Consider the following 26,043-nt stretch of genomic DNA (forward strand, 5'->3'; position numbering starts at 1 on the left):
TGCCTGAAACTTTGTTTAGTGGCTAACTCTTCTACTTAGGGTGACGCACCCAGAGAAAGCATAGCCTTATCTGTGCCAGAACATTTTTGACTGAACCCCAGCAACCACGACCAAACCATTTAAATGGGCTCAGCGAAGTTGGTGGTCCTTGATGTTTTATGGAATTTGGGCCAGACACTAATTTCTGTTCTTTCTGAAAGAGAGGTTGCAATTCACCTCACCTAAATGCAGGCAGCTACAAAGGAGATGTCTCTGTCAGAACCATTTTCCTACCCACTCTTTTCTTATCAGCAGAGAGAAATGAGCCCTTCTCACTTGTGATTCATCTTGTCCTAAGGTAATCACTCAAACCAGATCAGATGAATCATGAGCTAGAAATGCATGTTTCTAGCCATTAGTCTAGGAAGGAAACCCTAGTTTAACTTAGGTGGAGACATCTACATGGCAAGTGCCTCAGGTTAGGTGAGACGAATGCTCTCAAGTGCCTCTACAGCGTTTCTATGTCCTTGGTAGAGTAGACAGGGATGATTTGCCATAACAGAGGAAGTCTGCATTCAGAACAGGATCTTCCCATGTCATAGTTTGCTACAGGGCACAGTCCCTTTTTTTCTGGAAGTCAGAACAGAAATAGGGCATTTTCGCCTGTGGTGATAAAACATAAAAGACAGAAGCGCTCTCCATAAAAATTTAGGGATGCAATGAAATTGCACCCTGCTTCTGTAGCAAAGAATTCATTTTCTGTATTCCTGGAAGGAATAAAAGGAAAACATTGTGGTGATTTAGAACAAAGACCCTTTGTACCTCTCTGCCGTGTGCTTATTTTGGGGTTGTTTTTTATTTTCTTGGTTCAGGAATTTATTTTATCTGGGAATGAGGAATAAAAGCAACAACAAAATATTTTAAATGGATTGATAAAATCCAGATGCATCTTTGAAGGATAATAAAACTCTCAATTTCCTTTTGTTTACAACATGTATCCTATACAAAAATCTAACTGACGAGAAAAACAGAGCTCACCTCCATACTTCTGCGTTTCTGGAAATGTGTCTGTATTTATTACTGGCATCTACTGCCGGTGACAGGTCTTGAGTACAATCCAAAAGTCCTGAATAACACTTGGCTTTCTTTATTACGGTAAAAAATTGCATTTGCAGGCTCACAGCAATTAGCAGAAAGACTGTATTTTGTTCTGTGTGCCCTTTACTTGCAGTAATCCAATATTGAATTGCCTCAGAGGGTCTCAGCAATAACTGGGTCAAACTCTCTCATAACTCTTTCTGCTTGACCTGGAAAATTGACACTACCATCAGAGTGTGCGATATATATGCATACCATCCAAACACCGTGTGTATTTCAATCTAGCACTCAGTTCTCTATTTATTCACCCTCCTTTTATGATTTATTTGAAGTTTGCCTGTACCTCAATTTTTCTAAACCTATTTAGCCTTTCGATAAAGACCACTTAGCTGCTAGCAGAAGCAAAATTCATCTTCACGCAGCATTTATAGTGAGCATGTTCTAATTAAGTCAGTTAAAGTAGCTATCTGCAATTCAGCATGTCTGAACAGCTCTTCATTCATCAGTGATCTCCTGTAAACATTTAGGACATCTTGACCTTGACTGGCTGTGAGTGTAGAAAATGCAATATGACAGAGATTCATAGGCTTTTTCTTGGCAGTAGGGTGGCAGTGTTTTAAGCTGCTGCTCCAAGTTGTTCCCCATCATTACTGCAAATGACAGCTAATGGAAACCACATGGAGACCTTCTGGTAGGAACTAGGAGGTAGGAGTGGGGGATCTCTGTAGAATTGGAGATGTGAGGTGTTACAATGTGGAGTCGCTATCTAAAACTTGGTAAACCTGATTTTTCTGTATTAAAAATAGACCCAGATTCAACTGGTGTAATCTTCCCCCATGCCTCTACACCTGGTTTTGTTTTTTTTAGTTCTACTTTTATGCTGGTTCTTAAGTTCTCAAAAGTTAGTGGATGTACAACAAAAGTTTCTTCATTATCACAGTTTGAATGTTTTACTGCTTCTGTGTGCAACATTTTCCATTTTGGTCATAAAGAAAGTAAACATTTTAGTAAACGTTAATATCTAGGCTTCTGAACCAGCAGAACAGGTTAAACCGAATAATGGGTTGTTTGTATGCATGAAACCAGGTGGACAGGGAAGGAAGTATTGCTGCACATGTTCCCATGTTTTGCCAAATGTCCAGAGATTAAAGCGATCCCTAGAATATGTGAAATCCAGAATTCATTCCTGCAACAACCAGAATGGATTTGAACCTACATTTACTCCCAGGAGTTCCTAAACACCAGACTGTATAATGAAAGGATACTGCTCTTAATGCAGCTCTTCTTCATACCTGAAAAGCTACTGGCATCCTGGTCTTACAAGTCCCACATGAACTCCCTGACCTCCGCTCTATCCATTTTCTCTGCCACAGGCAGAATTTATATTTAACCCACGAGTTTTTGTACAAAGCAAGCACTACATTCTTCACTTCTTTCTCTGTGTTTTGAATGATGTCTGTATTTTGTGCTTCATTTCATGAGGGATTAAAATCTTGAAATAGATTTGCTATGTTTTCTGTCAGCCTGAAGTGATAGTTGTTATCATTTCCTTCTACAAGGGAAATTTTTTAAGTTTCAATCTTGGCTCATGTTTTACAACTGTTGTTTTTAAATTTTTCACTTTGAAGGATGAACTCGAGAATCAATTCTTTAAAAAATCCTAATTTCTCTTTGCTCTGTTCATTATACAATCTGCTGTCAACTGCCTTGAGGTTTGGTGAGGCTTCAGACACTGAATGTCCTTGCCAGTTGAGTCTAAGCTTAATAATTTAACAGCACTTCCAGTGTTCAAAGCCAGGAGAGTTTGAGCTGTTAAGCTTGCTAGTTGTACTTGCACAAAGTCCTATAGTGTAAAGGAGAGTATGAAATGCTCGTGATTTCCAATCCACCAAGGCAGCCTCTTTGTATTCTGCTCTTATTTCCTAACGTTAAAGACTGCTAATTAAGCAAAATGAGCTCAGCTACACCTTTATTAAAAGGAATTTTGCTTAAATTTTTCAGAAAGCAATCCAGACAAAAACTTCGAAAGTGAGGTGAAGTAAGATAAATTTACTCTAAAGGAAAAGGACAGTGATATAATCAAGACATAATCAGTGATATAATCTAGATAATTGTGTCGTTCATATGCACACAGTGGACATGTTTCCTGCATCTCATCCCACCAGCAAGAGACAGTTGAAGAGAGGTGGATTTTACAATCCTATCCGTACTCCACTCCATGAAAGCTAAGGATCACAATGAACGAAACATATTTTTCATGCAGAGAAATCACAGTTAGATATTTCCTCCAGCAGCATATTTTCCCTCTCAGCGATTGGCTAAGGATACATCTCCCTCTGAAGGGTTGAAGTTAGGAAACAATGGGGATCCAGAGAGAGGTAGCAGCCTCAGGCTTTTCTACAAAGAAGTCCTGATGAACATCCTGTGCTTTCCTATTTTTATCTCCATTGTGCTCAAAAAAATTCATAAAACTCCCTATTAAACTATAGTATAAGAGCAGCTATAGGCAGGAAATGAAAGTTTGATGATATTTGGTTAAAGTTTTGGCCAGCCTTTTGAGGTCTGTGGATAGTGCGATGAAAAGTAAGACTTACATGCACTTGTAAAAAAGAAACAAACACACACATATAAACAAAAATGCAATAAAATAAAATTTAAAAATGCCCTTACTGAAAACTATTTGTGTGAGGTTGTTTTTTTTTCCCAACAAGAAGCAATGTGATTATGCTTTTGATCCCATTGTCAAGTAAAAGCTCCGGCTAGCATCCCCTAAATGCAGTAAATTAACAGCAAAATAAATGAAGATTTGGAGCGTGGTGCTACATAGAAATCTTGCTTGTGAAGGTGATATTTCCTATGGCCTGAGTGGGTGAGGCTACTGAGGAGCCAGTGTCTTAGCCCACATGTAAAGGCCTTGCACCATTTGCGAAGCCGTGGTGTCTCCCTTCCTGCCTCCATCAGCTGCTCCAAAAGAGCAGAGCTCTTCAGAAGCCCAGTGTTACATCCACCAGCATCACATGCTCTACCCATCCACAAACTTCAAACAGTATTGGACACTTGTGTTTAGTAATAGGCTTCCAGAGACACTGGGGTACCACTGACTCTAATGGTACCCAAGATACTTTGCATGTCATCAGCCAACTAGATGGAAGCTCCAAAATGCTGAGGTCTTCACCAAGAGTCCAAGCCTACATTAATCGTCTAGCAATTCTGATGAAGCTAATAAAGAATAGCAAGATGTTAAGGAAGTTCATACTGATTATAAAATTAAAGGGAATCCTATTTGACAACTAAATCCTATTAAAGTAAGCAGGTGGATTACAAACAGCCTGGCTGATGATGGAAGAGACATGTAAAAAATGTTCTGTAGGCCAAAAACAAGTGAACACAGAAAAATGCTTAACACAAGGTGAGCGCTAAGACTTGTTAATAGGTGAGTTACCATGGTGGCTGGGACTGTACATGAGCAGATGAATCAACTATCCCTTGTATGTCTTAGTTATTTTGTAGTGGTAGGAATTTGCCTATTAGTTACATTCTGACATTCATACTGACACCGGTATGTGACTTGGTCATCCTACATTACAAACCAACACAAAAGGACACAAGCCACTGGAACTTGTTTTCAATGTTCCCTTGATGGGATGGGAGAGATGGGAGAAGCCCTACAAGTATCTATTCTATACAGAAGCCGCCAGAAGGTTGTCTGCTGAGGTAGGCATGCATGTCCCACCCAGAGCCACCAAATCTGATAGAGCTGGAGAATTCATTTCTCATGCTAAAAGGAGGGATGTCACAAAACGTTCAGGTTGTTGTCTGAATATTTCAGGCTCTTTGCTTTGAAGTAATGCCCATCCTAAGGAAGCATGTTTCTTGAAGTTTGCTGGACCTGCATTAACATAACAAGCTGTGGTTTGGTGTGGTACTATGACCACTGAATTTCATTTCACTGGGAGGGAGACCATCCTTGCTCAGGTGCAGTGACTTTTAGGGCTGGCTGCTGAGGTGCTCTGACTTGTGGCATGGTAGTACCACAAACAGCACACCATCTGCCACAAACTATGTGACATCCCTGAGTAAAAATCACATACCACCTACAAGTCATCAGAAAACAACAACAACAAAACCCACCCCAAGCCCTGACATTCTTACAACATTCCTGCTTAAGAGTGTGCACCAGTAGATAAAAGGCAGACTCAGGTTTTCAAGTGAAGGGGCACTTGAAATGCTGTGGGAAAGGAAGACAGATGGGATGTCTCACTGTGAAAGCACTCTGTTATGACAATGCCCAGCCATTTCACTGAGATAGGCAGCAATAGATATGAGATGCTGGGAAGGGCAAGGTACAGTCAGCAAAAGGGAGTAACTGAAACACTAGAAGTATAAAGTTTTCTCATCCTCTATGTGCAAAAAGCAATGTTATGGGGGAAATTTATTCTTGCAGATTATCTACTTTCCAAACCAACAGAGATTCAACAAAGATGGAAATAAATCTATAATGTGTGTACTATCTATCTACGTCCCAAATCAATATTAGAGCTGGGCTACCAGTGTGAAAAGCCAGAGATCCAGGCCAGAGATGCATGCAGTATTATTGGGGCAGTGAGAAATCTATACCTTCAGTGTATTTATCTGCATTCAAAGCCAATATTAAAGCTAGTTTACTCATGTGAAAAATAAGTGCTACATAGTTCAGAGGGTGAGAACACATCGATATCTGCAGTGTGGAGATGTGTGCTAAATACCAAGGACTACCCTCATGCCATGCCTATCTACTGCATCGCAGTTGTACAAAGAAATTCTAGGCCCCTAAAACAGTTAAGTTGGGCTGTTGTTTTTGAAAGAATATTTATGCTTTCCATTCATACTCTTACAGACTTCACTGGGAGCTGATGAAAGTTACTATCTTGGTGCTCTCTCTGTCTTGGTGCCTCTTGCAGTGCCCATCATGGTGGCACATGTACTCACTGCCTGAGGACAGTGGAACCGGCGCCACTTGCCTGCCTCCCCTATGACCAGCAGTGGCTTCCTCTCCACACTTTGCTGCTTGCCCTGCCCTCATTTCATGTTACTCTTAACTGCTGAGCCTGAGCTTTTCCGCAGGTGAACTCTGCTCCATCATATCCAGTCCTCTCAGGCTTGTTTGTTTGATAGCAATACCCGTGTCTTTGGCCGGCAGCCACAGCAGCAGGGCTGACACATCATTGGCACAGGGAAAAAAGTTCTTTGCACAAGGCTTGCCCAGTCCCAGGTTTCCCTGTCGCTGGCCCTCACACTCCTCATGCACGCTGGCACTTTATTGTCCCCATGCACAAAAGCTGCCTCCTGTTTGCCTGCAAGCGCAAGGCTTCACAAGCTGCCCTGCCCTGCTGTTCTCCATTATCCCTCCTCTGCCTCTGAAAACGTTTTCCTTCTTAGCTTATCAGCACCAGGAGGGGCTGACAGAGCTGAGCCCTTACTGTTTTCTATGGCTGCAGTCTCAACCCCTTCAGCACCTGTCTCCTTGTTAAATTAATTCAAAATCAATCAATAACCCAATCAGATAAGCCATGTCCCTCGCTTTGCACACACATTTATCTTGCTCTGGTTAATATCCCAACAATGAGTCACCAACCGTTTAGCCTAATTTTGGGAACTCTCACAATGGACCGGTCTGTTCAGAAGCTCACCGTTTATTTTCAATGTCAACAAAACAGACGTTTCTTTAGAAAAGGAAAATGTCCCACTCAGTATATTCAGGTGCTGATGAATATTTATCCCCAAACACACATCGGAATGATTTTTCATAAGAGCAGTTGAGTGCTGCTTACAAGAACAACTTGCAATCTTGTGCAATATCAGTAAAGCACAGCAAATCTATAAGGAAAAGACATATTCCCTTATGCAGCCCTAGGAATGCTCTATGTAAATGTTGCTGGCTATCTGTGCTGGGTTTAATCCTGAACTTGAACCTGATAAAACAAACACTTGTTAAAGATTCAGGTAGAGCTCTCTCCTCTTTGTCTCTCAGAAAATTCTTTGCATATATCCAAATGAAGGTAATCAAAGAGCACTGTGCGCTTGGCCCCTTTAAATACTTTTTACAAATTTTTTATTTTTTTTTTTCTTTTCCAGAAAAGATCATCAGATCATTTGGCTGATTAAGTTGCTGCTGTGAAGCCAGGAAAAAATATTTCAGAATTCTTGGAGAGGAGACTGTTTTCATGGCTGTGGGAAGACACAATGATCTTCCTCAAGAGCTGCATGTAACTTGCAGGTAGCAGCTAATGTTTTCTGCCAAAGGCACTACAGGTAATGACAGAGTACAGTTTGCAGGTTCTTATATTGCAACACTGGAAATGTGACCGTGGAGAGAACATGCACCATTTAATGTAGGCAATGTCCTAACCAAGTAGGTTTTGTCTTATCTACTTGCTATGAGTGTACGTTTCCAACACTACAGCTGACTTTTAGTTTCATTCAGAATGTGCGAGGTAGCTTCATACATAATGCTGAGTCCTACGTTCCTGGAGAGCAATTCAATGCCAAGTTCACATACTTGGTTCCTCTGTGGGTTTGGGTGAGTCTGATTCTACAAGGTGCTTGGCATTGTGCAAGATCAAGGTCCCAGCCCACCAAAGCTCTTAAATGTATGATTAATTTTTAGTCCCTTTGACTTGACTAAACTGCTTAGCTGGATTCACTCCCTGGCACTTAATCTTCCTGTTCGAATTTCAACATTAGCAAAATGAGGATAATTCTTTCTTTAATATAGAAGGATATGGTGAGCATTAATTAGCTAATATATGTGGAGTGCTTTGGAGATATAAAGGCTATCTAGATGTTAATTTATGCAGATAGTGGAAGACGTAGAGGAAAATAATTGCTATCTCTCACCTGTGTGCAGTTTCAGAGCAGTGTTCTTTCCCTCACCCACTGAAGAACAGAAACTCAGCACGGAGACGAGCCCACGCTTAGGAGACACTCAGAACACTCTTATCAGATTTAAAACACATTTCCATTTAAGGGAATGCAATCAGCTTTGTATTTGCATTTCCCTTGCAAATGAGCTTCACTGACTCCTCACAGTGTGCTTTGCACTATCTGCTTCCCATTTTTCAGTGCTGTGATAGCAAACTGTCTCAGCACTGTAGCACACTTTCATCTACCGTGTATCTATATTTAATTATGAACCTGGCAAGGAGACTCCAACGTTGGTGACTGGCAGATTCTCACAGGTTCCTGTTTCGAGACACTGAACTGGGGCTGCTCGAGATTTTGTTTTGGCCAAGTGCTTATCTTGGATCTAGAGATAAATAAATAAAGCACATAAAAGGAACTGTTTTATCTCACTTCACTTGAAGTTGTTAACGCAAGGTTTGTGTTAGAACAAGAACTGTAAAATGGCTTCGGTGAAGACGTCCCCGCAATTAGCTTGGAAGGCCTGTAGCACTGGTGTTATCTCTCTGAAACGGGATCTGTTGGAATTGGAAAGACACGACTGCCACCAGATTGCTTTCCCACATGACAGAAGTAACAAAACACTGTATATCACAGAGCTGGGTGTATCCCCTTTCCAGGCAGGGAAAAGCCCAACAGCATGGTTTTGGGGGCTCCCAGGACATCTGCCCACCATTTCCAGCCCACTTTCTCTAGCTGAGCCATGGATTAAGGCCTACTGCTGAATCTCAAAATGGAGAGCAAACACTAATATAGTGTTTTACAGAAGCTCTCCCAGTTTGTGTGGGTCTAAGTATAGCAGGAAGAGATCTAAGCAGGGCTAAAAAGGAGAATAAGGGCAAAAAGACTTTGGACAAATCCCAGAGTTCAAAATGTTGACAGACTGTTTCCAATCCAGGTAAGCCTGAAAGGGCCTGGTGCTTTTCAGCTGGGAAATGGCTTGAAAATATTTTGGCTGGTTCTGTCCACTGACCTGAGCAGCGATGAGCTCTGAGGAGGGCACAAAACATAGAGGAGACCATGAGGTGCAGTTCTGCATGCCACAGCTTTGCTCTTTGGCTTGGGCCTGCCCATATGTCTCTGAGCAGAAGTGGCAGCTTTACCCAGTGGCTAAGATGATGAGAAAATTCATCTTAAGAAGAGCTGCTACTGCCTGGAAAACACTATAGGTATGTCTGAGCAGTAGTGAATAAAATCTCAGTGACAACTGTACCTGTACACGTCGATTTACATTCTCTTTTTCCCTAATGAAAAAGCATCAAGCTTTATTGCTAGTGAGGTTGGTGTTAATAAAAAACAAACACTCTGGAGGAAAATGAAGTTTTCATAATTTTTATCTTTGTTTACCAACTTACGTTAGATTCCGGGTTAATTTTTTCCATTCATAAGGTGAACCGCTGCTATCTAGAGGATGAATTACATCGCTAATGCAGCAACTGCATGAACCTTCTGACTGATACGTTGTGACTTTATGGAAATTTGCTTCTTGCCAGCAACAGGGATATCACCAGTGAGGTAATTGGAGCCCAGTTCATGGAGATAACAGCCATATGTCAGGGATTACTGCTAACACCAGAATTTCACCTGTGGAAAGCTCTGCTGACTGTTTGCAAAATTAAGTTTACAGTCCCTGAGCATAGAACTATGTTCAAATATTTAATTGCAGCAGGTAGAGCTTACAACATTAAAAGCGTTATGTAAAAATCCATACAGTAACACCATAAGAACCTGCCAGTTAGTGTCTGCATTAGAGCAAACCAATTACGCTGTTACAATAAGCCAATCTGTTTTAGAATTTACTACTGGCTCATCAGAAGCAGAACATTTCAGAATTGATTTTTTAAAATAAAGAACCTTTTGAAAGCTCAGCTGTGGCTTTGTTTGTGTTATGGTATCACCTATAGGTTCTGCTTGAGGTTGCTAGATATAGTACAGACAAAAAAAAATTCAAATTGGAAATGATTGTATCAAAACAAAGATAAATCACAAACGAGAAGCAGTCTGCACCTCAGAGAGTTCACAGTCTCGGTGGGTGAGGCAGACACAGGAGAGAGAAAGAGAGGCAGCGTGGTGAGGTGGGAATCCATGTAGCAACGGAGGAGCTGTGGCACAGAGAGATTTCATGACTTTGGCCAAGGTTATACAAGAAGCCTGAGCAGAGCTGGGAAATGAGGCCAGAGCTCCTGAGACCCTTAACCACAAAGAAATCCTTCCTACTCCACACATCTTCGCGCTCTTCTTCCTTTATTCAGGCAGAAAAATGTTTCAGCTGAACAGCTTCGGTTCCCAAAATTCCATCTATTGTTTCTCACTCTGAGATTTTAAACCTTGGCAGCCCCCTTTTCATTTGGACTCACCCTTACATAGTCTCTGTTTTTGACAGGTGTATTTTCAGATGCTGCCTTGATAACAGCCATCACCAATGAGCTTCTCAGAGCAGGGATGAGACAGTGACAGTTTGCATGACTCAGTTTCCCTGCCTGAGGGAAATATCGTTATTGCATATGTAGGAAGGAACTGGGTAGTCTCCCATGACGTAACACACAAGAGCCCTTGGTAGACATAGTCATGCCTTTTGCAGTCCTATGGCTGCTGGAATCCAGTGTGAACACTCATCATCAGGAGAAGCAATTGGTACTTCGGGTGGTGGAAAAAGCACCTTCCAGTACAGGGGAACACCCCCAGCCCTGTTCAGTTCTGCGGTCTCACTCAACCCTGTGAGCTGCAAGAAAGATGAGTAGTTGGTGCCAGAGCACAGGCATCCTGTTCTTGTCACCCTATTATTGTCACCCAGTTTTTGTCACTTCATACTGGCCAAGAAGCTGAATGGAGCCAGATGAGTGAGGCTTGAATGGGTCTGGTGCTCTCTTGGAGGGATCTGGCACCATCACCTGATTCATGACAGCGATATGGGAGCAAGATGTCATCCTATCCAAACCATCTTTCAGATGTCTTCCCAGCTTAGCTAAGCACTTAGAAGAGAGCAATACAGTAACATAATTACAGAGATTCTGCGATCAAAGCTGCTTTGCACCACTGAGACATACCAGCTGGTAGCCTAGAGAGTTCTAGTGTGGTACTGCATGCACTGCATAGAGCAATCCTTGCCTTGTGGAAATGCATATGCATGCATGTGTAATAGATACTGCTAAGGAGCAAAGCAAAGCCTTGCAAGTATACCATACAGGTAGCTAACACAGTTCTCTGGCTGCCAAGCCATCCAGGTGGTGCGGTCATGTTGCAACATTCACTTGGGGGATAATTAAAGGCACCAGACATTCAGGCAGCTTGCAAGTGACTGCAGAGTAAGACTTCAGCATTCATATTACTCATCTATCCTAAATACTGAGGGTAGTGAAGGATCAGTTCAACTAGAAAAGCAATGTCTTCCCAAGTGGGGAAAAAAAAAAGTATTTTGAATAGATAAAATGCAGGAGCAGAAACGTTATTTTTATGTCAATTAACAACCTAAAATCATGCCGAGGAGGGAAGCAGGAAAACGGTCTTACTTCTGACTGCCACGTCAGCAAACCCCTGCAATGAATGTTGTGTGCAGGTTTGTTATTGGTATTTGCTGTGTAGATAAAGAGGAATGTCACAGCAAGGACACCAGCTGATCCAGGACAGAAAACCAGTGGAAACGAGGACCACAGATTGAGAACAGTGCTTGCCTTGAACAGCTTTTGGAATTCATTCCCTGCCAGGGGCATTCAGTGCCATCTTGGCCACCAGTAAGTACTTCTGCATGGGAAAGTTACTTCATGGGAAGGCATTAAACCAACTCAGCCAGAAAGAAAAATACAATTTCTTTGGAGTGTAATGTTCCTTTGTCTCACCATAGTGTAGACATGTTGTTACACAGTTGTCTGTGTTTAGTAAACATCGTGACTTAGATCTCACTTTGTCAGTAACACCCTTGCCAGAAAGCTGAACTCGGGGGAGCCTCAAGCCATCAGAAGTCCTTACACAAAACAACCATCAGCAAGGAGAAGAAGGGACCGCAAACACGACTTGGACAAGGTGGTTTATGCCCCCTCAGCACATTGCCTACATGTTCGCAGCTTTGCAATCAAACTGTAATTCTAGCAAAATCTTACAGTTTGGATATTCGATGGCAGCCCCAGGAGACAGAGGCATACAGTGCTATCAGCATTACTGACATTGTGACTGAAAGGGAAGAAGTTGACTTGCTAGGTCATGGCTGTAGAATGACGTCACGAGACAGGCGAGCTGAATGCACAGGGTTTGTGTGTGCACTTGGACTGAATCAACAGCCCTAGCCCAGCAGTCTGTTTCAGGGTGCTGCCTAACTTTCAGAACTACTCTTCTTCAATGAACTATATGCAACTTCTCAAACATCTGTTCGGCATAGAAGGGATTATTTTGAGACCAAATTTCAAGCTTCAAAACCCAGGATGTGTCTACACAAACATGCAGATGAGTGCCTTCACTTTGCATATTCTGAAATGCAGGTGGAAGAGGAGCACACCTGCCTGCACCCAGCTGGGCGACATGTTCTTAGATGATGTTCAAACCATTGCTTTTTGCCTTTCCCCTCCAAAGAAGACTGAGAGAACCACACAGTGAATGTTAGGGAAGTGGTTTGTTCACTTTACTTACTCCTCCACCCTTTTTAACCTCAAAAATAGAAAAGTTCCTTTTTTTTTTTTTCCTAAAGCCTCCCCAAACTCAAAATTCATTTTCAGATCAGTTTTCATGCCTTGAAGGGAACATAGCTGCAGCTGTTATGTGTGCAAAAATAGGAAGTTATCTGGTCATTTTTTTTGGCAGCCTTAACTTTTTTGTTGTGAATCAGAGTAAATACTGAGACAGCTGGTGCACCACAGGAATCTGTGGCTGACAAAACTTCAGTGTGAGAAGCCTTATTAAGTGATACACGTGGCAGTCCTGATCTAGAGGGTGGTTGGAGCATAGCAGCAGGCTCAGCTGGAGCATCAGCCTCCGATCAATGGTAATAGAGCAGCCCTTTCTGCACTTGTTATTGTACTGTATCACATGAGTAATATAGCTGGGGCACCATGAAAGGGCTGTTTGGTTTCTTTTATCAGATAAATTTTCAGGGAAATTATGGTCATTTTCAATTAGATAGATATGAGCGCTGTATCGTACACTAACTAGTCTTATCCCATCCTTCAAGCCAATGAATTTCATGTTAATGCTTAAAAGGCGAGACAGCTTCTATTAACAAACTTGAATGCCAGGGAAAGATGGTTAAAGGCAGAAAAACACTGTGATTGAGAGCAGTGCAATAGATGGTGCTTTCTAACAGCTTGCAGTTTTACAACTGCCTGCACTGTGAGGTCTTTAGTTCAGACTGCCCACACACATGAAAGACTACAAAGCATGATCTGGCTCAGACAAACAAGTATGATGAGAAAAGGTGAAAATCCCAAGGGCAACATGTGATTTTGCTGCAGGGTTGCTTTTACTTTGCTCTCTGAAAGAAAGACAGAGCAGTGAAAAGCAGTTCTGCTATTTGTGATCTCCTGCAGGACAAACAACCCAATGCACAACAGGCTGGTTTCTCCTGCTTTGCTTAACCCTGTGCAGGTGGCAGCCTCTTAAGCATGAAAAGCTCAGCTTAGAAGTGACTGCTTGGCTTGAACAAGAGAAGCAGGATGGAATTAGGGAGAATAATTTCTTACCTTAGAGTCAGCCTGCTTTTTGCTCTGAGTACCTCAAAGTAGACCAGGTTATGCCACCTTCTCTGTGAGCCATTACTACAACAAATCAAATGGGTTCTCCTTGAACTGAAATACTGCTCAGTCTAGACAAAATCCAAACCATTTACACTGCTTCTTTCTGAGCTGGATAGTTCGGTACATTCCCAAAATGAAAAAAAGAAAAAAGAAAAAAGACCATATAAAATCAGTGAGATTTCATTCCGAACAGCATTTTTAATTTAGGGAAATGAGACTGTGTTTGAAAACTTCCCATATTAATATAATATCTTCATGCCAAATTCATAAATGTGTAAGAGCAGTGACTTAGAAATAAATTATTCTATTCAGCGAGAGCGTAGCCTACCGTGCTTCCAATTAGTAAAGATAGGAAAAATTCAGGAACCTTGTGAGAAGGCAAAACTAACAAAACTACAACCAAAGAAATGCTTGCACAGAGCTGAAGCAAAGTCTGCAGCCATGAGCTGAGCAGACGACAGTTCTGGGGCTGCCACATGGCACCAGCTGCCAGCTGCACCCTTACCCTGCTAATGCAGCCACAGCAGTGCCTTTAAGGGATTAAACCAGCAAATTAATCTATTTGCTTCCAAGCTTAGATGGCATTTTAGAGTACCTCTACAAGTTTGCTTTCAATCCAAACTTATAGATATTGGATGACATAGCCTGTCACATTAAATGTGTCTCAGGATGTTCTGTCCACAATACGACCCGAAGCATTTTCTTCAAAGAGGCTGATATGTTTCAACTCGACACCGTGGCACAAAGTGCCATGCTTGATTGAATAACTTGTCTCCACTATTAAAATGCAAAAAAGACTTAGACAAGCGTTTAGAAGCTTTGCCATTAAATAGTTTTCTTGTCAATTGATCTACCTTGCACGGGAAAGACAACTACTAGATCCATCAATTGCCGGTGAAAAACTGGGAGCAGGTCTTAATCAGTTAAGCAGGGAAGCACTGCTTGACAGCTCCCTTCGGGATCAGGCTCATTTGGGGCCTGACTACTCAGCAGGATTAGCAACTTCAAGCACCGGAAAGTTGACCTTAAACAAAGGTGAGCTCACATCTGCAAAATGTCAGTGGAACAGCACCGTGAGACAGAGCTGCGTGAACTTCTCTCCTCTACCTCGCTGAGAGCTGTAAGAACATTTTTCTTTCTTTTTTTTTTTTCCCCCTCAAGAGTCTCACAAAGCTTTTAAGCAGCTTAATTGTTTCCTAAACCTGTCTTTTCTCTTTTGGCTGATGTTTTATAGTCACGCATTTCGTGTTCCTCGTGCTGTCCTGCTTGAGTTTTGTGGGTGCTGTGCCAGGGCAGAGCAGGGATTGTATTATTTCTGGGCTGCAATGGCATACCCTTACCTCACCAGAGTGAAAGGACTGCTCAGAAATGCCCATACAAAACCTCACGTCTTGGGAAATCTTTCACCCATTTTATGTACAAGGCTCTTTAAAACTTCCACTCACTCCTCACAGCACTCTACCAAAAATCTGGCTTCTTCATGCAATTAGGTTTGTGCATGTGGGTACAGAAAGCACCTGGAAACAGCCAAAACTGAGCACACTCCTGTCCCTCGTGAACTACTCATGGCAAAAATGCTGCCATTCCTGTAACTGTGCACAGCCATACAAATCTGCTCTACTTTCATTCCATGAAAATAGAGCAACGCTCCCCCCCTCCTTGAGCTCTGCCCCAAGTGCTTTCAAAATACCATGAAACTAATTACTATGCTTAAAGGCAATGTGGCAGTCAGTTAGATGCTGTCCTTCAGGTAAAAACAGACTCAAGCAGTGGGTCCAGGTGAACCTCATGAGGTTCAATAAATTCACATGCAGGGTCTTGCACCTGGGCTGTGGTAATTCAAGCTGGGGGATGTAAGGATGGAGCACAGCCCTTCCAAAAAGGACTTGGGAATACTGGTGGATGGTAAGCTGGATGTGAGCCAGCAATGTGCAGAAAGCCAACTGTATTCTGGGCTGCATCAAAAGAAGCATGGCCAGCAGGGAGAGGGAGGTGATCCTGCACCTCTATTCTGCGCTGGTGAGGCCTCACCTGGAGTACTGCATCCAGATGTGGAGTCCTCAGTACAGGAGAGATGTGGACCTGTTGGATTGCATCCAGAGGAGGGACACAAAAATGATCCATGGGATGGAGCATCTTTCTTATGAGGACAGGCTGAGAGAGCTGGGGCTGTTCAGCCTGGAGAAGAGAAAGTTCCAGGGAAACCTGAGAACCGCCTTTCATTATCTAAAGAGGGACTAGCAAAATGATGGAACTCTGGAACAGGCTGCCCAGAGAGGTTGTAGAGTCTCCTTTTATGGAGATATTCAAAACCTGTCTGGATGCCTACCTGTGTGACCTGCTGGATGGAACCTGCTTTAGAAGGTTGGACTCAGTGATCTCAAGAGGTCCCTTCCAACCCCTGCAATTCTGTGATTCTGTGATTTTGACTGGATATAAAGAAGAAATTCTTTACAATAAGGGTGTGAGGCAATGGCACATGTTACCTTGAGAGGTGGTGGATGCCCCATCCCTGGAGACACTCAAGATCAGACTGGACAGAGCTCTGAGCAACCTGATCCAGCTGTAGGTGTCCCTGTTCATTGCAGAAGAGTTCAGACAGATGGCACTTAAAGATACCTTCCAACTCAAAGGATTCTATGATTCTATGAAAGTCCATGCTACATGGGAACATAACAAAATGTAAAAAATGAACATGTTCCCATTTTTCAAAGGTACAAAGTTTTGTGAAAATTCTGGTGAAGATTCAGAGATGCAAAGGATTGATAAATCTTTACGTATGTACCCATATATATATAAATATTTGTCACCCTCACAATCAGTATGAGTTTCATTTAAGTGGAACTGAACCATCCAAGTATTTATTTCAATTACAGCTGGGTGGATTCAGGCCATAAAGTTTACATGTCCAGTTTTATTTTTCTAATGTTCTGCTGGGATCCATTCTGCAGAATAATAAAAGTTGCAGGAAGCAGTATTCACTGTGGGTGTGCTCGAATAAATCTGAAAATCTGATGCCTGTAAATATAAGCAGAGAAATGAGAAAACAAATTGTCGCTCTACCAAATTGAAATTCAGTTGTGCCCCAGTTAATGAAAGTGTCATCCCTGGGACCAAGGGCTGTGCCTGACTGCCAGCAATACTATGGAGTTCAGAGAGAAGCCGAGTGTAGCTAAGAAATCAAATTGCCACTCTGTGGAGGGAGTCTCTGTTGGCTGTCCCACTGCCTTTTTATGAACTAATGAGGAAGGTGTGACCTCGGGGAGGCAGGGGCTGCAGGCGGTGGGCACCCCTCAGCCCAGTCCCAAGGTAGCAGTCTCTGGGCATTTGCAACAAAGGACCCTGGAGGAGGCTCAGACGCAAAACAGAAATGTTTCTGCTCCCCGTTCAGTGTGAAATAATTGCCTGAATGCATGCAAGGAAATCCTCTCCTCGGAGCAGCTTCGAGGATATGACAGAAGGCCTGCTCCACTTCTGCCAAAGATAAAGCAATTTATCCTCCTTTCTGCTATTTCTTGCAGGAGAAAGCCCTGATTTTTTTCCAAGACATGACAGCAGTGCATATTAGGATGCGATGAGGAAAGAAATTGGCTGAGGGTTTTTTTTTGGGCCACCGCAGGGCTTTTTCTAGCAGAGGAGCCGTGTCAGCGATTTCGGTGACTTTATCCCCACTCTGCCTAGGCTGATGCTGCTCGCACAGCACACCCAGCTCTGCTGGCAGAAACCTGCCCTCGTGTTTGGGGTGAGCTGCAGGCACGTTGCATAAGCTGCCTGCCCCGTTTTCTTGGCACTTTGGTGTCAGATTCAGTGCTCTCTTCGCCTTGCGAAAGTTCTGTGGTTGGGTCAGCATTTAAACACCATGTATACATATACCTACACTGGTGCACAGGTATGAGCAAACATATGAAAATATGGATTTATACATGTGTTTATACACATATTGGACAGATTTTAGATATCAGTGTGTGATCGTGTAGCAATATCTATCTATACGATACATTGTCTACGTACGGTAACTTTTATTATGAAAAGCTTCACTGAAAACACTTCCTCTTTTCTCCCATTTTAGTTTTTATGTATTGTTCCTTCCCTTCCTTTCCCATTTCTCCTTTTTTAAATGTATCATCTAATAAATAGAGACTGCAATTGCCTTGGAACCAATTATTCGGTGATATATGCAAAAGGACGATAAAAATCTTTTGAATGTTTGTACGTAATGGAGAAGCACCTGAACATGTACATTGTGCCTCTCACCAGCAGTGTTCATCTCACATCTCTGCACTTTAATACAAGGACATCACTGCGCTTACATGATATCTTATGAAGGCACAATATATGCAGTTGAAAACAATGATGAAAATAATGTAAATATTTCTTATCATACTTAAATACCTCAACTCAAGCATGTTTTTTGCATGGGTATGCGTGTTTTATTCCTGTATGTACCGACGAGCCTTCCTATAAGTGCATGCGTGTGGGAGTAAGGGATGTGATTATGTATTTGCATACCATTCCACATGAATGTAGACTGAAACTGAAAACATGGAGGGAATTATACAATCTATTTTTAAAGCCCGCATTACTGCAAATGTTGCTTCATCAAGCTTTTATCATAGCTGATTAATTATGTAGAATGAACGACGATGAGTTCTCTTCTTATCGTCTGTCTCTGCACTGTAGAAAAAACTTGAGCCAGGTTGCTCTGGGACACTTGCAGGCAGGTGCTCAGGCAGACAGTACAGTAAGTATCGCAGTGTTATTTTTTATCCTCTGGACATCCTGCAGATACCGGTAACTCTCCTCATGCATGAGATTATTGATCTCCATGGCAGTAAGAAAAGATGAAAAGGTCAATTTTAAAAATGAGAATAGTAGGGACCACTTGTTATGACAACAGCTAATGTCGGAAATTTGTGCCCTCGCCCTTAGAGAAGGTCTTAGTTATATTAACAATATTGATTTACTGTGAGAAGGTGGTGTTTTCCCTATCTTTTCATCTTCATACTGCCTCTATCCAGGGCTCCCAGCACAAAGCTGCTATTAGTTTTCATAGCTACCAAACCCCTAATTTTCTTCTTTTCCAACATGTGAGCTACTTGCATCAGGCCACCTGCAGCACGGATACCTCGGCAGGCACAGAAAGGATCAGTGATACTGATAGAGTAGGATGCAGTCAGATAAGAAAAGCAACTAGTGGGGTATGTGGCTGTTTTTAACAGGGGAAGAAAAGAATAGGTATGGTGGTCATGTGGAAGAAAGGCAAGAGCCTGGCTGGAGGAAAAGGAGTCTGAGAAATCCTAGGGCTTACAACCTTAGAGCTTGGGAATACTGGGTCCAGAGGGCACCTCACCCCAGAGGGACATCTTTGGCATGACACCTACAGCTACTGCAAATATAAGGCATTGCTTAGCTGTGGCACAGCTGCATCATGATTCAGACAATAAAGAGCACCAGTGCTGCCAGCCATTTTAACTTTAATGTGAGCTTCATAATAGTTCTTAAAACCTCACTATTAGAGTTGTCCTGATACACAAAAATTCCTTCCTTCCTTCCTTCCTTCCTTCCTTCCTTCCTTCCTTCCTTCTTCAGTCCCTCTCTTCCTCCCTCCATCCCTTCCTTCCTTCCTGTCTCCTCCTTTTTCTCTCTCCCTCTTTCCTCCATCTTCTTATCTCTTTTTCACCCCAATGCTGTGAAAAGCATAAAAGGATGGTCTGCATTCTCAGAGGACCCAATTAGAAATAAAAACTAACTTCCATGCTTCCTTGACCTCCTGTGCACCCTTTTTACACAGTATCACATAGTTGTATACAGAAAAGCTGATCTAGAGTTCCTAGTGTTTTTGGGTTTGATGCAGCTGAAATTCTTTCAAAGATATCAGCCTTGAGTTATTTCTGTCCAATGGAAGCAAATTAGGTATGTGAGAGTACTAGGGCAATTTAATGCTGTTACTCACAGTGAGTCAAATTCAAATAGCCAAAAAGATCTATACAGGAGACGGCCACTGATAGCCGGAGGTTTTAGATTAGATGGTTAGCACGAGAGGAAAGAGGTGTGGAATCAAACTGGAAAGCTATTAATAAAACCAGTGACCACTGTGCAATGGAGCACTTGAATGATCAAACGAATATGAGTTTATAAGAAAGTTGGAGACTCTAAAAGAAACCTCATTTGCAGCATATCTATCTGCAATCCTTCTGACAGAGAAAACAAAATGGAGAAAGAAACTGCCTGTGTGCTTTAGAAAGACTGCCTGTCAGACTCGATTAAAGTCCGCAGGAAAATACAAAAACAGCAAGAAAACAGAATGAGTTAAGGATAGCCAAAGGGGCACCAGATAAAATGAATACTGTACCAAAGAGGAAACAGACCTCTTTCTAAAAAGGGATAGGAAATAAATTGTTACAAAATAAGAATAATACCGAACTATTTTCAAACTTCTTTGTTTGTACAAAGAAAAATGAAGATGGAGTGCTGGCAATTAAGAAGTATTGGTAACATTGTAGGTGTTGATGAAAAAGCGTGCAAAAAAAATATTTGTTAAATTAACTACCCTGACTAAATTCATCCATAATATTGAAGGAAATTTTATTGAATTGCCTATTATTTCTTATGTCTCGGAGAAAGGGGAAAGTACACTAAGATGGGGAAGATCCAGCTTGCCAGTTTAATCAGGGAGGCGTGATGTAGGTATTGAACGTCCCATTATAATCAGCAGCAATGTAAGACTTCATTCATCTCTCACATACAGACATGGCCTGACGGCCCCAGGGAGATGCATGCCGAGGACTAACGGATGTGCCACAGAAAGTATAGGGAGCCCATGTCCCTCTGGAGCACAGAGCTGGAGGCCAGACAGGATGGGACCTGTCTCAAGTATCTCAGAGTGCTCCAAGTATCTCCAATTAACCAACTGAGCTGAGAGCCTGGAGCAGGAGTTACGTCCGAGGAGAGTTCCAAATGTCTGTCTTCACACCAGCTAGATGTTAAAGTTCCTACCGAATTCCCTCATCGGTCAAACAAATCAGTACAGTTACTGACAGATAAAAATCATGTCTAAAATGATGTCAGCCAGTTTTTATTTGGGCATGGTGAAATCACTTTTCAGAGACAACAGTTAGAAACACCACATGGCCGCAAATGATGAATTTGTAAGAAACCCCTACAAAAAGCCCAATGGGTTGTTTCCTTTAAGTCTGCCAGATTGCTCCTATCCTCTGTGTCCTGCATTGGGGTTTGCTAGGGAGAGGTGGTTCTATTTAAAAGCCAAATCCACATCATTATCTAAATGCCCCATGGGCACAACAGGCCCAGCCTGTGACCTCCTCTATTTGCTGCCTTCTTGGTGTGAAACAAATCACAGCTTCTTCCACTCTGGGGCTGTGTGGAGCAGGCTGACATGAGCAAGGCCTTATTGTACTCTGGGAGAGAGATGGCTGGTGGACACACAGGGTGCTCAATCAGAGGGGAAGCAGAGAAAAGCCTCCTTCAACAGCTCTGAAACATAATTCTATCAGCAGCTCTCCACTTCTGCTGAGGTGTGAGGTAAATAAAATGCCAAAGAGAGGGGGAGGATTTTTCTGAGGGAGATGTGAGTGCCACTGGAAGATGGTCAGTATGAAGAGATGAAAGTGAACATCTGAACAGGAATTCCATGAGGATGACATCTGTGAAATTACAGGGAGGAATTTGGAAAAACCTGCTTCTTGTGTATGGAGGGAGCAATAGCACACTGTAAGGCAGGAGATCTCTTGCAGGTAACAATTGTACCCCTGTGGTGGTACAACTGTGGTGAGATGTTCACACTGTAGTTTAACATGAGTCGCAGCTGTTGCAGATGCATAAATAGGCGCTGTGTGCACGTTGATTATGACATTATTTTCATCTGTCCCTATAATTCAAGTTTATGTAAGGTGTCTGCTAACAACGTGGTAAAGTCTAACTTAATCCTCGTGAAACGTGACAGTTAATTTTTTTTTTTTTTTTCCTCCATTGGCAAATAAATAAAATTCTGGAGTACTCCTTTATGATCAGCATGACTTAAATTTCAAGTGTTTCTACAATACAGTGCAGCACTTTTCAATGCAACTTGGGAATTCATGTGGTTATCTTATAACCAGCACAGACTGGGGTCAAGAATGTGACCATCCACTATGAATAGTTCCCACTTACACTTCAGTACATATATTTTTAGAACTACTTATTTTTGGCCTAATGCATCTAGTGGTGGGGTAACTGGATTTTTTTCTCTCCTGTGCCCACTTTCCTTTTAAAAAGCATGGACTGTTGTCTACTCACGGTGTGATAAAATGCATTTGACATTTCTCTTGTTTTCATTTAAAGATGTGGAAAGAGTGAGTTTGGTATTTATGTATCTGTATATTCGCATGTCCATTTATTATCTGAATATTCAGTGACAGAATCTGCACAAGCAAATGAGGGACACAACTATACAAATCTATTGAAAAAAAATGGGCCATGTGTGGGTGTGTGCATCTAAATATTTTAGAAGCTGAACAATCACCCTGGAGAATTTTAGGTTAGGGATAGACAAGCTATATGTCCATCTGAATCTTCATGTAAGCAAAGTTTTAGAGATGAATAGTCATAAAACCACTCTGTTGCCATTCTCCAAGGAAGTGGATGTACTGGTACCCTGTGTGTGCTTCCTGAAGTGCTGTGCTCAATGGCGCTTCCTGCTTTTGCAGCTGTGGGAAAAAAAAAGAAAAGCAGCCATAAGGTCAGTCTGGGCTGAGATTCTAACTAAAAATATTGTTAATAATCTATTTAAGTGCTGCAGTACAACAAATGTTAACAGTGGCATCACCGCTGAAAGAGCTACATCTACAGATTTGCCTGGGGAGGCTTCACTGACAAAAGCGAGGCACCAAGGAGTTTTCTGGCGCCCAAGACTGAGGCTTTCAAAGCTGTGGTTTTTCACTTAGGCATCTCATTCAAAGTTTAAAAAAATAAAAATCCTTCTGAACCTGGAGATTTCTCTTTATCTATGATGTTACAAAGGAAACAAGAGACAACACTATGAAATGGGCCACCAAAGTCTGAGGTTCTACCACAGACAGAATGTGCGGACTCAGGCACTTGCTGTGACTAAGCCTGAAACACATCACTTGTTTTCCAGACAGCAGCCTGGCCTCACATTCTAAGCCCTTTGGCCACAACAACCCCATGCAATGCTACAGGCTTGGGACAGAGTGGCTGGAAGACTGTGTAGAGGAAATAGACCTGGGGGTATTGGTCAGTGCTTGGCTGAACATAAGCCAGCAGTGTGCCCAGGTGGCCAAGAAGGCCAATGGCACCCTGACTTGTATCACCCTCTATGCCAACCTGAAGGGAGCTTGTGGCAAGGTAGGGATCAACCTCTTCTCCCACATAAGTAGTGATAGGACTAGAAGGAATGGCATGAAGTTGTGCCAGGGGAGGTTCAGGTTGGATATTAGGAAAAGTTTCTTCTCCAGTAGAGTGGTCATGTGCTGGAACGGGCTGCACAGGGAGGTGGTGGAGTCATAATCTCTGGAGGTGTTCAAGGGATGTTTAGATGTTGTACTAAGAGACATGGTTTAGTGGGGAAAAAATGGTGATAGGTTGATGAGTGATCTTGGAGGTCTTTTCCAACCTTGTTGATGCTATGACTTTGTGATTACCTTCTGGCTTCCTTGTTGCAGTTAGTCCTACCATGAAGCTTGTCTTCCATATCCACTTAAGCTATTGCCACTCCTTTTTAATTAATGGGTGGGTTGATGATCTCATATGTTTGTCTACAGGCAGTTTTGTTACTTTTCAATAAGTACAGGCCTGAAGTGATGCAAAGCCACTGCATCTAATGGCTGTGTCTGTTTGTCTCCTCCAATGGCAGGCTGGGCTGTGGCGTGGGGCAGAAGAGGGATGTGCTCAGCTGTGCTGTGGGCAACATGCATGGCTAACAGCAACTCCTGGAGCCAGGTCTAGCAAAACCCTCTGAAAAACAAACAATCAAATAGCAGCTTTTTGCATGACACACCTACAAGAGAGCATCATTCATTCCAGAGATGTTGGCAGATTATCACAGTGATTCTTACTGGATTTCTGTCAAAAATTACACATTTCTTTTTTCTTTAACAATGGAGATTTTTCGAACTTCAAGAAGCATCCCAGGAACACCCTTCCCTTTCAGTTCCTGCTCATTTTTATTGGGAGGAGAGGAGAGGAGAGGAGAGGAGAGGAGAGGAGAGGGCAAACACCTCTCCACCTGTGTTTTCCAATAGTGGTGTCTGAGCTGGCATATATCAAGCCCAGAAGTACAGCGGACTGGTCTCAGTATAGAGCACAGAAGCTGGAACATGCTTATAGAAATCTGTGAACTAGAAACTATGAACTTCCTTGTTTTGTTTTCTTTTGGGATTGTTAAGTAGTTTGCCTTGTACATTACAGTGTCATTGAATCAGGCAGTTCTCTCTCTGGTTCAGCCCCATGCAGAGTTGTTGGTGCAACCAGACAAAACAGCAAATGACCCAGCCTAGTTGATCCTGAGAAGCTATCCATGCCTATAAAGGTCTACAGGAAGGTTGAATCCTCCTAGAACAGCAAAGCACAGTAGAGCTGGCTTTGAGCTATTGGCCTTACAGCTCTCCTAGCATCATTACTATGCAACTTTTCTGGCTAGAAAGTCTCCAAACCACTGAGGCTGGGAAACACCAGGGGAGAAGCAAACAAGCCCAAGCTGTGTTATCTACCCCCAGTGGTCCCTGTGGGCAGCACCTGTGCAGTACCCCTTCTCCATGTCTCCCCACCCTGCTGATCCCAGAGATGCTGAGCAGTGTCCGTGAGGCTGTCCCTGCTTCTATGCGTGGGAGGAATGTGCTCTGACCAGAGAAGATGCCTTCATGCACAGATTTGGGAAAGCATGTTTTCTTCATCAGTAAACAAACTATGAGTCATTGGCAGTCACATGGGAGAAGATGAGATTACAAAGAATGTATAAGCAAATAAATTAACTCCCTTTAGTCATGGCAACAACTCAGCGTTTCCACCCAAATGTTCTATTCCAATTCATCTTTCTTGCTTTATTTTTGTAACGCTGTTGTCCTTCTACTTTGGGAAATTCTAATAGAGTTTGTTCAGAAATTTTTCGAAACGTAGTTCTTGCGTAAGACCACATTTGGAGACCTGGTCTTTATTTTTTGACACTTACGTGCTAGGGGACAGCTGTGGGGAAGGAACAGAGCGGTGGCCCTCTCTTCCATGATGATGATGCTGCAGTTGTTGGTGTGGCGTTTGCCACTCGACTGGGGAAATAGCTCTTACCCTATGGATATCACTGCTGAACCCCCACCCCAAATGTGTATGTGTGAATCTCTATCTGTATGAGCAGCTTTTGAGGTTTGTTGATCCCTGTCCTCAAGCACAGATGTTGGAATACTGCAGTCCCAAGCACCATGCCTCTCTGGGGACATCTCTATTTAAAAACAGAGTTCTGTTCCAATCTGTTTCCATTACATCTGCATTTTAGACTAGTTGATGCAAAGTGCTCTGTTTTCCACAGACCCTGCAAACACAGAAATCTTGTGGGAGAGCTGGGTGTCTCTCCTTGTTTGAAGCTCTATTCTTTCAAAGGTGATGTCCTGATAATAGGTAGCAAGTAGTCTAAAAATAACATAAGCTCTTGAATAAATTGAATATTTATTAAAATCCTATAGCATCAGGCTATGTCAAAAATACTCGCTGATGCATGGAAAGTTGGAAATTTTTGGAATCACTTTCTGATTTAAATACCTTTTAATACAGTCCTCATCTATAAGCTGCCACAAGTAGATGGTACATTTTTCACTAAAATGGGGAAAAGACTTCAGAGGCCATTTTAGAGAAATGAATTATTCAAATATTACTTTCATTCATACATTTCCCAAAGTTATTTTCCCATCAATTTTGTCCCTCCTTATACGAGATCCAAGAAATTTAGGTAGAAGGCATACCCACCTTTTCTAGCACACTCTCCAATGTTTTCACTAGAAGTAATCCCTCATTATAGATTAATAATAATAATAATAACAAAGTTACTACAACTGCTTTTGTATCTGAATGATGTTGTTCTAACTGTAGAACTCAATGCTAATCCAAGCCATTCAAGCATTGCTATATTCTTGGTAGAGGAGACTGAAGAAGTATGCGAGCAGCCAACGACTGTAATATAGATTGGCACAGGCTGCCCAGGGAGGTGGTGCAGTCACCGTCCCTGGAGGTACTCAAAACCATGTGGATGTGGCACTGAGGGATGTGGTCAGTGGGCATGGTGGGGGTGGGCTGATGGTTGAAA

At 42.4% G+C, this 26,043-nt stretch overlaps 1 long non-coding RNA gene across 1 annotated transcript in view; it reads left to right on the top strand.

Annotated features, from left to right (window-relative positions):
- LOC104917043 overlaps positions 1-9,874 on the top strand; it is an 18,947-nt gene extending 9,073 nt beyond the window's left edge. Inside the window, exon 3 of the long non-coding RNA XR_004162403.1 lies at positions 7,192-9,874. This is a non-coding gene — a long non-coding RNA (uncharacterized LOC104917043). The remainder of the gene's footprint in view (positions 1-7,191) is intronic.
- Positions 9,875-26,043: the final 16,169 nt, after the last annotated feature.

This window comes from Meleagris gallopavo, chromosome 1 (genome assembly GCF_000146605.3).
Source record: "Meleagris gallopavo isolate NT-WF06-2002-E0010 breed Aviagen turkey brand Nicholas breeding stock chromosome 1, Turkey_5.1, whole genome shotgun sequence".
Taxonomy (NCBI): domain Eukaryota; kingdom Metazoa; phylum Chordata; class Aves; order Galliformes; family Phasianidae; genus Meleagris; species Meleagris gallopavo.